Below are 14,642 nucleotides of genomic sequence, written 5' to 3' on the forward strand. Positions count from 1 at the left end.
TTGAAGGGTAAGGTTTTTAGCTCTTAGCTTTTGCTCTGACCTCTTGAGCTTTTAACTTTGCAATTGGCTCTGTGTTTCTTATTTAACAAGACAGTTACATCTACAGGATATTTTGTAGAGAAAAACTTGGGTTAACAGTAGAATTTCCCTAGTGCCAGACCTGGCACACAGAAAATGAGTAGCCACTGCGGGCTTAGCATTCTGAGAAAGAAAAGCCAGTATGGGGCAGGGATATAGTAGGCAGATGTTTGAATATTCACCTGTAGAAAGTTTGAAAACTAGGGGAGTTAAGTTAGAACCACAACAAGTACAGAGGTTCTTGGAGTTCATAGAAGACCTGTGTCCTTGGTTTTCTGACTATGGGACTCTGGACAAAGACTCCTGGGGGAAAATCAGAGTCAAAATGCAACAAAATAAGAGGAACATGGGCCAGAAAAGATCCCAGTGGAAGCTTTTGGCCTGTGGGTGCTAATTCCGGATATTTTAGATCTGAGTCCCAAGTGGCAGGGAGAAATTTTCCCTGAGGCAGACATGGACAAGACAAAACCCTCTGCTCTTCAGGAGTTGGTGCTGGATGGGGACATTTTTTTTTTACAAAATCATTCTATCAGGATCAGTCCTCTATTGGCCATGAAGCTGAGTTCAAGGAACAGAAGTTTTAGGATGAGACAAGGGAGGAACTGAAGGGCTTGAGAGACTTAGTAATTTTTCTTTCTCCAAAACTGGAAGCTCTCCAGGTCTCTCCTTCTCAGAAGGGTACTCCTTTTCCTTCTGTAGGGGTGGAATTAGACTCACCTGGGGGAAGGTTGTCTCTCAGAATGGTAAAGTCACCCATAATTGCCCTGGCACAAAAGCCTCCTGGAGCATGGCAAACCCTTGCTGCTAGTCCTGCATCTCCCCTTTCAAGCCAGTATTAGAGAAGCAGCCAGCAGAGGGAAGGAGGTGCAAGGATTTCAAATGTTCCCCATAGCTGAGCAGCCAAGACACCCAGGGAAATATAGTGTGGGTGCATGTTCCAATTCCTTTTAAACAGCTTAAGGAATTAAAAATAGCATCCAGCCAATATGATCCGACAGCCCTGTTTACACAAGCTTTGTTAGAAAGCCTTGCTCTAGAAGCCTTGCCTCCCAGGAACTATAAACAAATGGTCGGAGCTTGCCTGTCAGGAGGAAATTATTTGTTGTAGAAAAGTGAGTTTGTGGAGCAATGTCAGGCCACAGCTGAAATAAATCAGGTCCAGCAGATTCCCATTATTTTTGATATGCTTGCCAGAGAAGGCCTTTATCAGGAGATAGGTCAGCAGTTAAATTTGGCTGATATGTAAAATTAAATTAAACTATAAAATAAAATAAAATTTTTTCATGTGGCAATGTATGCTCAGATTAATGCAGCTGCCTCAAAGGCCTGTGCTTTTGATCACAATAAGCATCTGTGGTCTGGAAGACAGAGTATTTATCAAAGATAAGGCAAGGGCCTGATGAATTGTTTCACAACTTTGTCTCTAGGCTAATGCAAACAGCAGGCAAGTTAATTGGGGATTCAGATGCTGAACTTTTGCTTGTTAAGCAGCTTGTCTATGAAAATGCCAATGCTGCTTCTCAGACCACTTTGAGACCTTGGAGAAAGAAAGAAAACATCTTTGACAGTATTTGACTTTGCTCAGATATAGGGCCCTCATACAGTCAGGGAATAGTCATGGCTGTGGCATTACAGGAAAAAATATATTTTTTTTTCTTTACCAACAGAGAAATTATGACTCCAGACAAGGGAAAGCTGTCAGACCACCAGGAAGCTGTTTTGGGTGTGGCCAGATGGGACATCAGGTCAAAAGGTGTCCTAAAAGGGGAAAAAGCCTAAGGGCAAATAATGAACCTGGGTTGTGCCTGAGATGCAAAAGAGGGAAGCACTGGGCTAATATCTATCAAGGATGAATACCCAGGGAGATCCTTTTCAGAGAAATGGATGGAAGAGTCAGACCCAGGCCCTAACAGAGTAGATTTTTGGGATAATTCTGCAGTTGGTCTCCCAGCAAAGGAGTATATTCAGGACCTCTACAGAGCAACCCCAGGTAGTGCTGGATTAGACCTCAGCTCTTCCATCTATACAGTTTTGACTCCTGAACTGGGGGTGCAGGCCCTCCCTACTGGTGTTTATAGGCCTTTGCTGGAATGCACTGTAGGGTTGTTGCTGGAAAGAAGTAGCACCACCATGCATGGGGTCTTTGTTGCTCCTGGAGTAATTGACACTGATTACACTGGTGAAATTAAGGTGGAAACTCACTCACCTAAGGGAATTTCTGTAATAAAGACAAGTCTGAAACTCACACAGTTAATTTTATTGTCTCATGTGCAAACAAGAAATACATTTAAGGAGGCTAGAGAGGTGGCTCAGTAGTTAAGAACACTGCCTGCTCTTTCAGAGGTCCTAAGTTCAACTCCCAGCAACCACATGGTGGCTCACAACCATCTCTAGTGGGATCTGATGCCTTCATCTGGCATAAAGTTGTACATGCAGATAAAGCACCCATATACATAAATAAATAATAAAAATCTTTAAAAGAAAAAAAAAGAAACCCAGTTAAAAGGGATAAGAGAGTAGAAGCTGAATTTGGTTCATCAGATGCCTATTGGCTACAAGCATCCAGAACTCACTTTGGTTATAAACAGAAAAAGTTTTCCTGGTCTTCTAGACATGGATGAGGACATGTCTGTTATTACTGCTAGTCAATGGCCTTCCATGTAGCCAAAGATGGAAACTATTACACAACTGAAAAAGATTGGTCAAACTCAGTGTCCTGGGCAGAGTATCAATGAACTCTCCGGGAAGGATGAGGAAGGTCATGAAGGAACTTTTCAGCCATACATTGTTCCTCACTTACCTGTAAATTTGTGGGGTTGAGATGGTATGAGCCATATGAGAATATATTTATATAGCCCCAATACAGTAGTCACTAAACAAAAGGTTCCTGAGCAGGAGTTAGAGTATTTTTAGGAAGGGTCATTGAGCAGCCTGTACTCCATGCAGATCCTATAACTTGGAAATCTGATCATCCTGTGTGGATAGATCATGCCCCTAACAGAAGAAAAACTACAAGCCATCCAGCAGTTCATGCAGAAGTAGTTGGATGGTGGCTATAAAGAACCCTCTAATTCTCCTTGGAATTCTCCTATTTTTCTGATCAAAGAGAAGTCAGGAAAATGGAGATTGTTACAGGAGCTATGGAAAATTAATGAGACCATACAGCCAATGGGAGCTTTGCAGCCTGGAGCCATACCAAAAAAATACTCATAAAATTATTTTGGATTTAAAGGATTGTATTTATACCATCCCTTTGGCTCCCAAGATTGTCTAAGATTTGCACTTAGCATTCCCTCAGTTAACTTTAAAGAGTCCATGAAAAGATTTCATTGGAAGGTTTTGCCCCAGGAAATGGTCAATAGCCTACCATTGTATCAGAAATTTGTGGCTCAAGCTATCCAAAAGGTTAGAGATCAATTTCAGCAAGTTTGTATTATTCATTATATGGATGATATTTTGCTTGTGCATAAAGAAGAAGAAATTTTGCTTGACACCTTTGGACAGCTTCAGCACTGTCTTACTCATGCAGGGTTAATTATCACTCCAGGGAAAGTGCAAAGACAGTCACCTTTTCAATATCTAGGATATATATTATACCCTAAGGAACTAAAGCCTCAAAAATTGAAAATAAGAAAGGATGGGTTAAAAATTTGAATGATTTCCAAAAGTTATTAAAGGACATTCAATGGTTGCACCCTATTTAAAATTATCTACTGGTGATTTGGAACCTTTAAGTGATATTTTAAAAGGAGATAGTGATCCTAATTGGCCCAGACAGTTAACTGAAAAAGGTACACGGGTTCTTTTGCAGGTTGAGAATGCTATTCAATATCAGCAAATACATTATATTTATTATGATCTACCTTGGCATGCATATAACTTGCCCAACTAGACATACTCCTACAGCAGTATTATGGCAAAACTGTCCTCTTTTATGGTTACATCATTTTGTTTCACCAGATAAGGCATTAAATCCATATTATGAAGCCGTAGCTTATTTGGTACAGAAGAGCAGGATTGAATCTAGACGTTATTTTGGTTAAGAACCAAGTGTGATCAATGTTCCTTTACAAAACAGAAATTTGGTTGGCTTTTTCAAAATAATGATTCTTGGGCAATTGCCTTTTCTCAGTTTTTAGGTCAAATTGATAATCAGTTTTCAGCTGATCAATTGTTACAATTCACTCAAATGCATTCATTTATATTTCATAAGATTGCAATGAAAGATCTTGTAAGAGATGCTATGCTAGTTTTTACTGATGGTTCCTCCAATGGGAGGGCTGCTTAGGTTATCAATGGAAAAAACTACATAGTAAAAACAGCCCCTGGTTCAGGGCAAATAGTGGAATTAAGAGCAGTGAATATGGTTTTTCGGTTTCTTTCTTTCTTTCTTTCTTTCTTTCTTTCTTTCTTTTTTTTTTTTTTTTTTTTTTTGGTTTTTCAAGACAGGGTTTCTCTGTGTAGCTTTGCGCCTTTCCTGGAACTCACTTAGTAGCCCAGGCTGGCCTCGAACTTACAGAGATCCGCCTGCCTCTGCCTCCCAAGTGCTGGGATTAAAGGCGTCTGCCACCACCGCCCGGCAGTTTTTCAGTTTCTTGTACACAGTTCATTTAATTTATATACAGATAGGCAATATATTTATAGAGCTCTTCAAGTTATAGAAGCTGTTCCATGCATTGGGACTAGTAACAGTCAGGTTAGAATGCTGTTTCAACAAATTCAAGATTCTATTCACCAAAGAAAGCTATCATGCTTTGTGGGTCACATTAGAGCTCATTCCAATCTTCCTGTTCCTTTAGCCAGTGGTAATGTAACAGCTGACCAATTAACATGGATGATCACCTTATCCAAAGTAGAATTAGCTCAACAATCACATGCTTTTTATCAACAAGATAGGAGAAGTCTAAGAAAGCAATTCAATCTTACCAAGGAAGTTGCTTGACAGATAGTTAAACAATGTGGGGTGTTTCTGAAGTATTTTCCTGTACCTCACTTGGCATCTTCTTCCTAATCATTTGTGGCAAATGTATGATATTCATATTATGGAATTTGGCAAGTTAAAATATGTACATGTGACCATTGACACTTATTCAGGATTTTTAATGGCTAGTGTGCAATCTGGAGAAGCTACAAAGCATGTAATTTCTTATTGCCTGAAATGTTTCACCTATATGGTGATACCAAAAATTATTAAAACTGATAATGGTTCTGGATATAGTAATAAAGCATTTGAGCAATTTTGTTCCCAATGGCAAATTGAACATAAAACAGGCATTCCTTATAATCCTCAAGTACAAGGCATAGTTGAGAGAGCCCATGGCAGTCTCAAGATGCAGCTTCAAAAAATAAAGAGGGGTGACTTGTACCCTCAATCACCACATAATGCATTGAATTATGCTCTTTTTGTTCTGAATTTTTTGAATGTATATGTCCCTGAGCAATCTGCCCTGGATAGATTTTTGGCATGATGGCACCTGATTGATTTTGCTCATATAAAATGGAAAGATACTTGCTCAACATTATGAAAAGGTCCTGATCTTGTTTTAATATGAGGTCAAGGGGTGTTTGTGTTTTTTCACAAGATGAAAATGAAGCTTGATGGCTACCTGAGCAATTGGTATGGTGAGTGGAATAGAGGAATGTTAGCTCTGATTACACCATAGCTGCTGACATTCCCCCAGAGGAACTGGAGTGAGACCAGCTGAACCAGTGTTCCTGGCCCACAGATGTTCCATCCTGCAGTTGGGGGAAAGCAGAAGACTAAGGAGGCCACCCAGACTGCTGAGAAGGAGTTTGGGACAAAGGTTTTGTCACTATTTGGTATTCAAGGACTGAGACTGTAAAAGCTGGAATGTAACAGATACACTGCTTCTGATTGCTAGTGGCAAACCAATGTATGGCTCCTTTAAGAGACAGTTCCTGATTCCTACTAGCTGAGCAGAAAGCTTTTCTAAGAATTACAGCAGCTCAGTATGGTAATTCCACCTTCACCCTAGGGCAGCTCTCCTAGGGAAGGCTACCAGAAAACACAGAGACTTGTTTGGACTGGGTTGTTGCACTGCAACAAGTTTTGGTAAAGGGACTACTATACAAAGACTCCAGAGCCACAGACAAGTCAGGCTCTGATTGCAAATTTTCAGGGGTAATTTAAAACTGGTATCAAAACAAAACTTCAAGCTTCAGAAATGGAACAGTTTTTATTTTGCTTACAGTTTTAACTGTGGTGACTCACAATTCATGTACCCTCTGTCTTGTTGAAAGAAAATGTAAATAGTTCTGTTAAGAGAACACTTTTGAATGTTAAGTTTGTAAAGTGTAAATAGTCCTATAGAGAGTTTGCTTTTGGATGTAAGTTTGTAAGAATTGTAAATATGTATAGGCATATTCATGCTAGAATTATGTTAACCTGTTGATATTGATGAACCATGGTTTGGTGAAGCTAAAGGAGTCATTTGGTTTGATGTGATTACATCAGGAATTTATTGATTTATTTGATATGGTTACATCAAGAGTTTATTGATTTTAAAAAGGACTTGGTGTAGCTAAGGCTGTTATAGACATCTTAGACACATTCAAAAAGGACATTCCATCTTGGTCCTCCTCTACTCCCTTACTGGAGGGTGTGGCAGCAGTAGGGATTACTGTGGGTGTTCCAGCTACTTGCAAGCTCTTAGTAGGGACCTGAGTCAGAGCTGAGTTAAGCTCTGTATGTTCCCCTGTCAGGGGCTGGTAGTCAAGGATGGGTAAGTCCTTCTTGCTAGCTGTCAACCTAAGATAAAGTATGCTTGATGGGAAGTGTATTCTATGATGGGTAAGGCTGATTAGTGAAGAAGATGACCTAAGACAGACACAGTCTATCTGAAGGGCCTGAGAGCCCTTTAAAATGTTGAGAAGGGGGAGCTGTGGAGACCCACAGAGGTTTCCTAGTGAGAACTTATTCAAGGTCTGAGAATCTGAGCTTGCTTTACCCAGCAGGGATGCATAAAGGGAGGATTTGACCCTGGGCATGTTTCCCAGATGTTTGTAAGGGTGTACATTTGGCTGTGTGGTATGCTTTGATCTAGCAAGGGGGAGGTCTTTTGTCCTACCCCTTGACATTATTATAAAAAAAATCCTTTTGAAGAGGTAGAAAAGGCCATTGTGTATTAACCCATGTTCTCCCAAAGCTATCTTGTGTTTCTGTCTTTCTCCTCTTTGCTATCATTCTATCTAATATTTTCTTACCAGTCTCTCCTCCACATAGGAACCCTTTAAAAGGTGGGAGCTGGCCTCACACACTGACACTCAATGATTCCTGATATGTTCCATAAACCACCAAAGTGTGAGAAAGCCCCCATATCCACACACAGCAGATATATACACATTTATTTATCCTTGAACTATTCCAAATAGCCAAAATACAAACTCAGCCTAGATGCCCATCAAAAGATGAATGGAGGCAGAGACTGGAAGGATGGCTCAGAAATTAACAGCACTGTCTGTTCTTCCAGAGGGCCTGGATTCAATTCCTAACACTTACATGGCAGCTCATAATCATCTGTAACCCAGTTCCAGGGACTCCTATGCCTTCTTCTTACCTCCTCAGGCACCAGGCACACTTGTAGTATACATCTATGCAGGCAAAACAGCCATACACATAAAAATAACTAATTTTTTAAAAGATGAATAGAGAAAGAAAAATGTGGTGTACATGCATGGTTAAGTTTTATTCAGCCAGAAACTGTGAAATTACATCATATACTAAATGGAACTCAAGACCATCATGCCAAATGAAATAGACTAAGCACAGAGATACAGATATTGTATGCTTCTCTCGTACACACATACTACATTATATATATATATATACATATATATATACATAAATACATATTAGTAGATACACATATATGTATGTGTATATACACATAATATACACATACATACACATAAAATATGTATATATAAAATATTAAATCAGAAAGGGACAATTTTCAGGAAGAGAGGGGCTGTGGAGATGGGTCACAAAAAAACTAGAAAACATAATGGGGTGAACATGAACAAAATATATACTATGTGAGGCCACCACAATGAAACCCACTATTTCATGCTAATTTAAAATAACAATGAATACCAAAAGAAATAAGTGTGCTAGTGACTTGGATAATGCAATCAGTTCCTTGCCTAGTGGATTAGAATCCTTCCCTGGCATGAATAAGAACCTGGGCTTAAGACCCAGTACTACCACAAAGACATATAAATAACCAATAAGACAATGAAAACACAATGTCACCACTTATAAAAATGTTAACCAAAATCACAATGAGATATTATATCTGTCAGGATGCTATTACCAAAAAGTATAAAGGCAATAACTGTCAGTATTAATGTTTAAATAAAGGAACCCTGTATACTGTGGGAATGTAAAATGTTATCTCCTCTAAAGAAATAAACAATATTTTTCAAAAACTTAATACAATTGAAAACAGGATGTAATTACAGCACTCGGGAGGCAGAGACAGGAAGATCTCTATGTGTTCTAGGCCAGCCTGGTCTACAGAACAAGTTCAAGGACAACCAGGGCTACACAGAGAAACCCTGTATCAAAAACCAAAAAAAAAAAAAAATCACAGATCTAATCAATATTTATATGTATAATTCAGTTATCATTTGGCTTAAAAGGGCATATTGGGAAATGTTATTATTTATACTATTTTCTACAGGAAACAATATTTTACTGTTTAAAATAAATAAATTAATTTTTTAAAGAAAGAAAATAATGAAATAGTATACTCATGTTCATTGCAGCGCTAGTCACCAAGACCAAAATGTAGAAACACTCTAAATGTCCATCAACAGGATGAGGAAGATGTGACATCTTACTGTGAACTATTATCAGCCTTAAAGAGAAAGAAAGTTTACAAAATGCAATAATTTGATAAATCTTAAGGATGCTGAAGTATATATCATTCAAGCGTAAACACCCATGGTTCTATTTATATGTATTATCTCAAATTCTCCAAGACTCAGAGAGTGCAAGGATGCCCTCTACTGGAGGAGAGAGGAAGGGACCATTGCTAGTCAACCAGCTTAATGTATCATTTGCACAAAATGAAGAAACTGCAGGTCTGCTAGCAAGGTTTGGACCTATACATTTTTTTCTATATTTTAAAACCTATTGAGACACAGCTCATGTTATGCCTTTTACCACAATATATTAACTACTATAGAAGATATTGTCCATGCATACAGTCATAACTCTACATAGCTGGGTATTTCTAGGCTGATAATCAGAATCTGCAGATGTTCAAGTGTCTTTGCATATGATCACACATTCCTCCTGCATCGTTTAAATTGTTTCTAGAACACTTAAAATGATATTATATCTGCAACAGTTTTAAGCTGCTGTGAAAAAATACCTGACTTCTTAATGGAGAGGAGATTTATTTGGACACAGGGTTTCCGAAGGCTCAGTCCACAGTCACTTCAGCCCTGCACATTTTGATTGAACATCATGGAGACAGGAAAACATGGAGGAGACAATGGTTGACTTCTTGGCAAGCAAGAAGCAGAGAGCCATACAAGAAGGGCACATGCAGTCCCAAGTTCATGCCCCTACTTTAATATTTCTTCTAGCTATGCCCCTCATCTTAAAGTTCCCCCAGGAATCACAGAATGGTGACAGTAGCAGGAACCTACACATTAAACATAAACTGGGGGCAGGGGACATAGTTTTCATTTTTGTGGTGGTATTGTGTTCACCAAAATATTGTGTACCTTAATAAACTTACCTGGGGTCAGAGAACAGACAAGCCACTAGTTAGGCAGTGATAGCACACGCCTTTAATCCTAGTATTCCAGAGACAGAAATCCTTCTGGATCTCTGTGAGTTCAAGGCCACATTGGAAATAGCCAAGCATGGTGACACGCCTTTAATCCCAGAAAGCCAGCCTTTAATCCCAGGGAGTGGTGGTAGACAGCAGAAAGATATATAAGGCGTGAGGACCAGAAACTAGAGGCATTTGGCTGGTTAGGCATTTGGCTGGTTAAGCATTTGGCCTGGTTAAGCTTTCAGGCTATGGAGCAACACAGTACAGCTGAGATTCATTCTGGATGAGGACACAGAAGCTTCCAGTCTGAGGAAACAGGACCAGCTGAGGAACTGGTGAGGTGAGATAGCTGTGGCTTATTCTGTCTCTCTGATCTACCAGCATTGACCCCAATAACTGGCCTCGGGTTTGATTTTATTAATAAGAACTTTTAAGATTCCTGCTACACATTTTTATTTAATATTGTCTGTGTAAGTGCCACATATGGGTGCCCATAGAGGCCAGAGGAGGGCAGATCCTCTAGAACTTGAGTTACCGGTGATTGTGGGTGCTGGGAACTGAACTGAGGTCCTTTGGAAGAGGACCCCAAATGTTTTTAACTGCTGAGCCATTTCTCCAGCCTCTAAATATTTTCTCTTTTTAAATATGTATATGTGTCTATGTGCATGTATGTGTGAATGCATACTTGGATATGTACAGGTGCACATTTGTGTGGATGCACATACTCATGTATGCATAGGAAGGCCTGTGATTGACATTGAGTGGCTCTGTTAATCATTCTCCATCTTCTATATTGGGGCAAAGTCTTTTGCTGGCCCCAGAGATCCCCATTGCAGCTAATCTGGCTAATCAGCTTGCCCCAGAGATCCCCTATCTATTCCTCCTGCATTGTGAGATTACAGGTAGACACCTTGCCCCCTGGATTTTACATGGGTTCTTGGGCAAGTGCTATACCTGTTGAGCCATCTCCCTAAGCCCTTTTTGGAATATGATCAGTCAATGGTCAGTTAATTCCAAAGCTGCAAGATCCATGAATCTGTAAGGCCAACCACACTACCAATGAGCAAAACAGAACATAATTAAGCAAAGAATGACCTATGTAGATTTGTGATACTGAAAAATTCCTCAGTATAAAAATTTCAACAGTTGAGCCAGAAGTAGTGGCAGACGCCTTTAATTCCAGCACTCGGGAGGCAGAGGCAGGTGGATCTCTGTGAGTTCAAGGCCAACCTGGTCTACAGATCAAGTTCCAGGACAGACTCCAAAGCTACACAGAGAAACCCTGTCTTGGGGGAAAAAAAAAACAACAGCAACAACAAAAATCCCAACAGTGAATATTGTGACTTACATCTGAAGCTATTCATAGCAATGTTCAAATAAGAGATATTCAAAGCTGACACTAGGATGATGACTCAAGATTGCTACAGAATAAAAAAAAAAGAATTAGTGATGCAGCTTTTGTGGGTCATGAGAAGACAGAGGAGTTCAGAGGTTTGTAGATTGGGAAACATGATAAGAGGTGGGGCTGGTTCCCTGAGTGCCATTTCTAAGTGAAGAAAGAAAATGAATTCATATCCCAGCACCTTGATTTTGAGAGCCTCGGAAAGATTAAAACAGACAATCAGACAAGCCAGCACTTGACAGTAGAAACTGTTGTGGAGATAAAATGTTTCAGACATAGATGTGTGGGTAGAAATCAAAACCTTGGCTGTAGATACTACTTAACCTGCATATGTCAACAGGTGTTACAGCACTTTGTAGAAAAGATTAAATAAGTCTAATCTGCTTACATCACTTTCTTTACAGCAATGAACAAGATTCCCAATGACAATGAGTTTTGGATGATATGACTATAATAAGACAGAATTATCATTGATTATGCACAAGTCCTCATGTGACCATTTTCAGTTATGCCTCCAACACCAAACATGAACTAAGGTGGTTCAGATATCTAGCCTTTACCCTACAGGCTTTCATGAGCTCCCAGCTAACTCTCCTAGAGAGAACTTAAGGAAGGAATGCTTCCTTCCCCACGGGTTACATTACATAGGAATAAACTGGTCAACTCATTTCACAACCAGCCTGAAAGATAGTCTCTGACCATTATAGCCTTCTCTCCTTACTCCCTTCTTTATCCCCATCAGCACTTACCAGGTTGAAGCAGTTTTCCTCCTCTAGAGAAAGTGCAATTGAATGCAGCTCCTCACAGTCCTTGGACCTTCTGATTCAAGTACAGTTTGTACAAACTCCAGGCCCAACCCAATGTGATTCTCTTCACTGTGTTTCTGTTTTAACAGGTCGGAGTCAGTTTCCAGTGCAATATTCTGGACATCTAAACACAGGCATGACTTCTTCTCTCTAGGAACCAAGCTCTGAGCACAGAACTAGTGTTCAAATCCACCATCCAAAAGACTATGGATCAGCACCGGAGAGCATTTGAAGGTGTACCTGGAAGACTCTCTTGGCTCAGAGAAGGGAGGATTCTTAGGAAACTGTGTACCTCTCTCTCTTTGCAAAGAAAACCAGCTGAACAAGTCTCATTCCTGATTTTCAGGAAATGAGGTTGGAACTATTCACTCATCTTCTGATGCATGTGCTGGGTGTAACACGTGGCTACAAGATGTGAAGAGTCTGGATGCACAGGCACTGTGTTAGTTACCTCACTCATTGCTATGACCAAATGCCTGACACAAAGAAACTCCACAAAAGAAAGGGTTATTTTCCTAAGATCATGTACAGAACTTAACTTCACAAGTGAGTTAAGGACCAAAATATTAATTCCCCCCACCCTGGGCCCACCCCACATCCCCTCCTCCAAAAAAAGTAAGGGCTCTCATGGGGAGACAGCAAAGCATGGTACATTCAGTTGAGGCAGGACCAAGTCCCTCCCCACTGCATCAAGGCTGAGCAAGGCATCCCACCATAGGTATTGGGATCCTGTAAGCCAGCTCATGCACCAGGGATAGATCCTGATTCCACTGCTAAGGGCCCCTCAAACAGACCAAGCTACACAACTGTCTGCCATATGCAGAGGGCCTAGGCTGGTCCCATGCAGGTTCCACAGGTGTTTGTCTAAAGTTTGTGAGTTCCCACAAACTTGGTTCAGTGGTCTCTGTATGTTTCCCCTTCATGATGTTGACCCCACTTGCTCATATAATCCCTCTTCCCTCTCTTCGACTGGACTCCCAGAGCTCAGCCTGGTGCTTGGCTGTGGATCTCTGCATCTACTTTCACCAGTTACTAGATGAAGGCTCTATGATGACAGTTAGGGTATTCACCAATCCGATTACCAGGGTAAGCCAGTTCAGGCACCCTCTCCACTATTGCTAGTAGTCTAATCTGGGTTCACATAGAAAGTAATTCTGAGATTCTAGTTTCACTTTGATTAAGGAAAGTTTTTTTTTTTATTATAAATATGTTTTAGTACTACCAGTGATGAAATGATAGCTCTCATACAGATATTGATAGAAACAAACCAACACAGAATTTCTATGTTAGTAGTAGTATGTACCAAAATCACCTAAAACATTGATATTCTTGAGCTTTGAATTCCTCATAGACAAACATGCCTTAAGAAAATAACTAAAAAAATTAACAAATATTCAGGTATAGATACTAATTAGGACATCATTCATAATACTGAATATATTGCTAGTGGCACACACCTTTAGTCCCAGCGCTTGGAGGCAAAGGTAGAGGCAGGAAGAATTCTGTGAGTTTAAATGTGGTCTACATGGTGAGTTCAAGACCAGCCAGGGTTACACAGTGACACCCTGTCTCAAATACACACACAACCTTACATACACCCTCACATAAACACACACACACACACACACACACACACACACACACACACACACACACACGCTGAAGAATTGGGGGACCTAAACTGTGAACACTATGAAGTTAAGTTTGCAAAAATACTATACCCTTATAATCCACTTTCTAAAACAACCTAAATCTAAGAAAGAAAACAGACATCCAGTAGTAGATGCAATATTGTGGGATTAACAGGACTCAGTGAAATTCACACCTGCTTCTGTTTAACTGTATCTGAAATCCACCTCACTCTCATAAGAATGGAGAGGGCTTTACTTCACACTTTCATAGAACTCAGTGTCATGTTGTTGAACCCAGTACAAATAGGTAAAGACCCAAAAGAAAGGGAAATAAAACAGAAGACAAGAGGTGTCAACATTCTAACATTGGAGAGTACGTGAATGGCATGGAGGGTCAGGGACTGGGGTAGGGCTGGGCTGCAGAAGGAACAGTAGTGGTTGGAAATGTGGGAACAGATCCCTCAATCTCAGATAGACTCCTCTCCAATTTTATAGCCAAGCAGCTATCCTTGCCCAACTGGGAAAAGGAGTCCCTGGGAATTTGATGAGAATTGTTAGCACTCCCTAAAGAATTAATAAACTCATCTTTAATTATTATTGCACACATACACACATATTTATACATGAATACAGTCTGCTGAGTCCATTTTGTGTTGTTTGCATGTGCATATGCTTAGGGATGACCACTTGGGATTGAATGACCTATCAGGGGTTTGACCCTAAGAAAACTTTAATTTTTATTGCAATCAGATTTTTCTGTAGGCCTCCAGAATAACACATAGAGACTTACTAATTATGAAAGCTTGGCCTTAGCTTAGGCTTGTTTTTAACTAGCTCTTATGACTTAAATTAACCCATTTCTATTAATCTACATTCTATCATGTACCGCCCATCCAGCTTTCTCTGTGTCTCCTCA

At 40.0% G+C, this 14,642-nt stretch overlaps 1 protein-coding gene across 1 annotated transcript in view; it reads right to left on the reverse strand.

The window, feature by feature from the left end:
- Positions 1–12,355, reverse strand: part of LOC102914030 (gasdermin-C-like) — a 37,136-nt gene extending 24,781 nt beyond the window's left edge. The window contains exon 1 of the mRNA XM_076555958.1: positions 12,039–12,355. The gene's annotated coding sequence lies outside the window, so the exon portion shown is untranslated. The remainder of the gene's footprint in view (positions 1–12,038) is intronic.
- Positions 12,356–14,642: the final 2,287 nt, after the last annotated feature.

This window comes from Peromyscus maniculatus, chromosome 20, assembly GCF_049852395.1.
Source record: "Peromyscus maniculatus bairdii isolate BWxNUB_F1_BW_parent chromosome 20, HU_Pman_BW_mat_3.1, whole genome shotgun sequence".
In the NCBI taxonomy this organism is placed as follows: domain Eukaryota; kingdom Metazoa; phylum Chordata; class Mammalia; order Rodentia; family Cricetidae; genus Peromyscus; species Peromyscus maniculatus.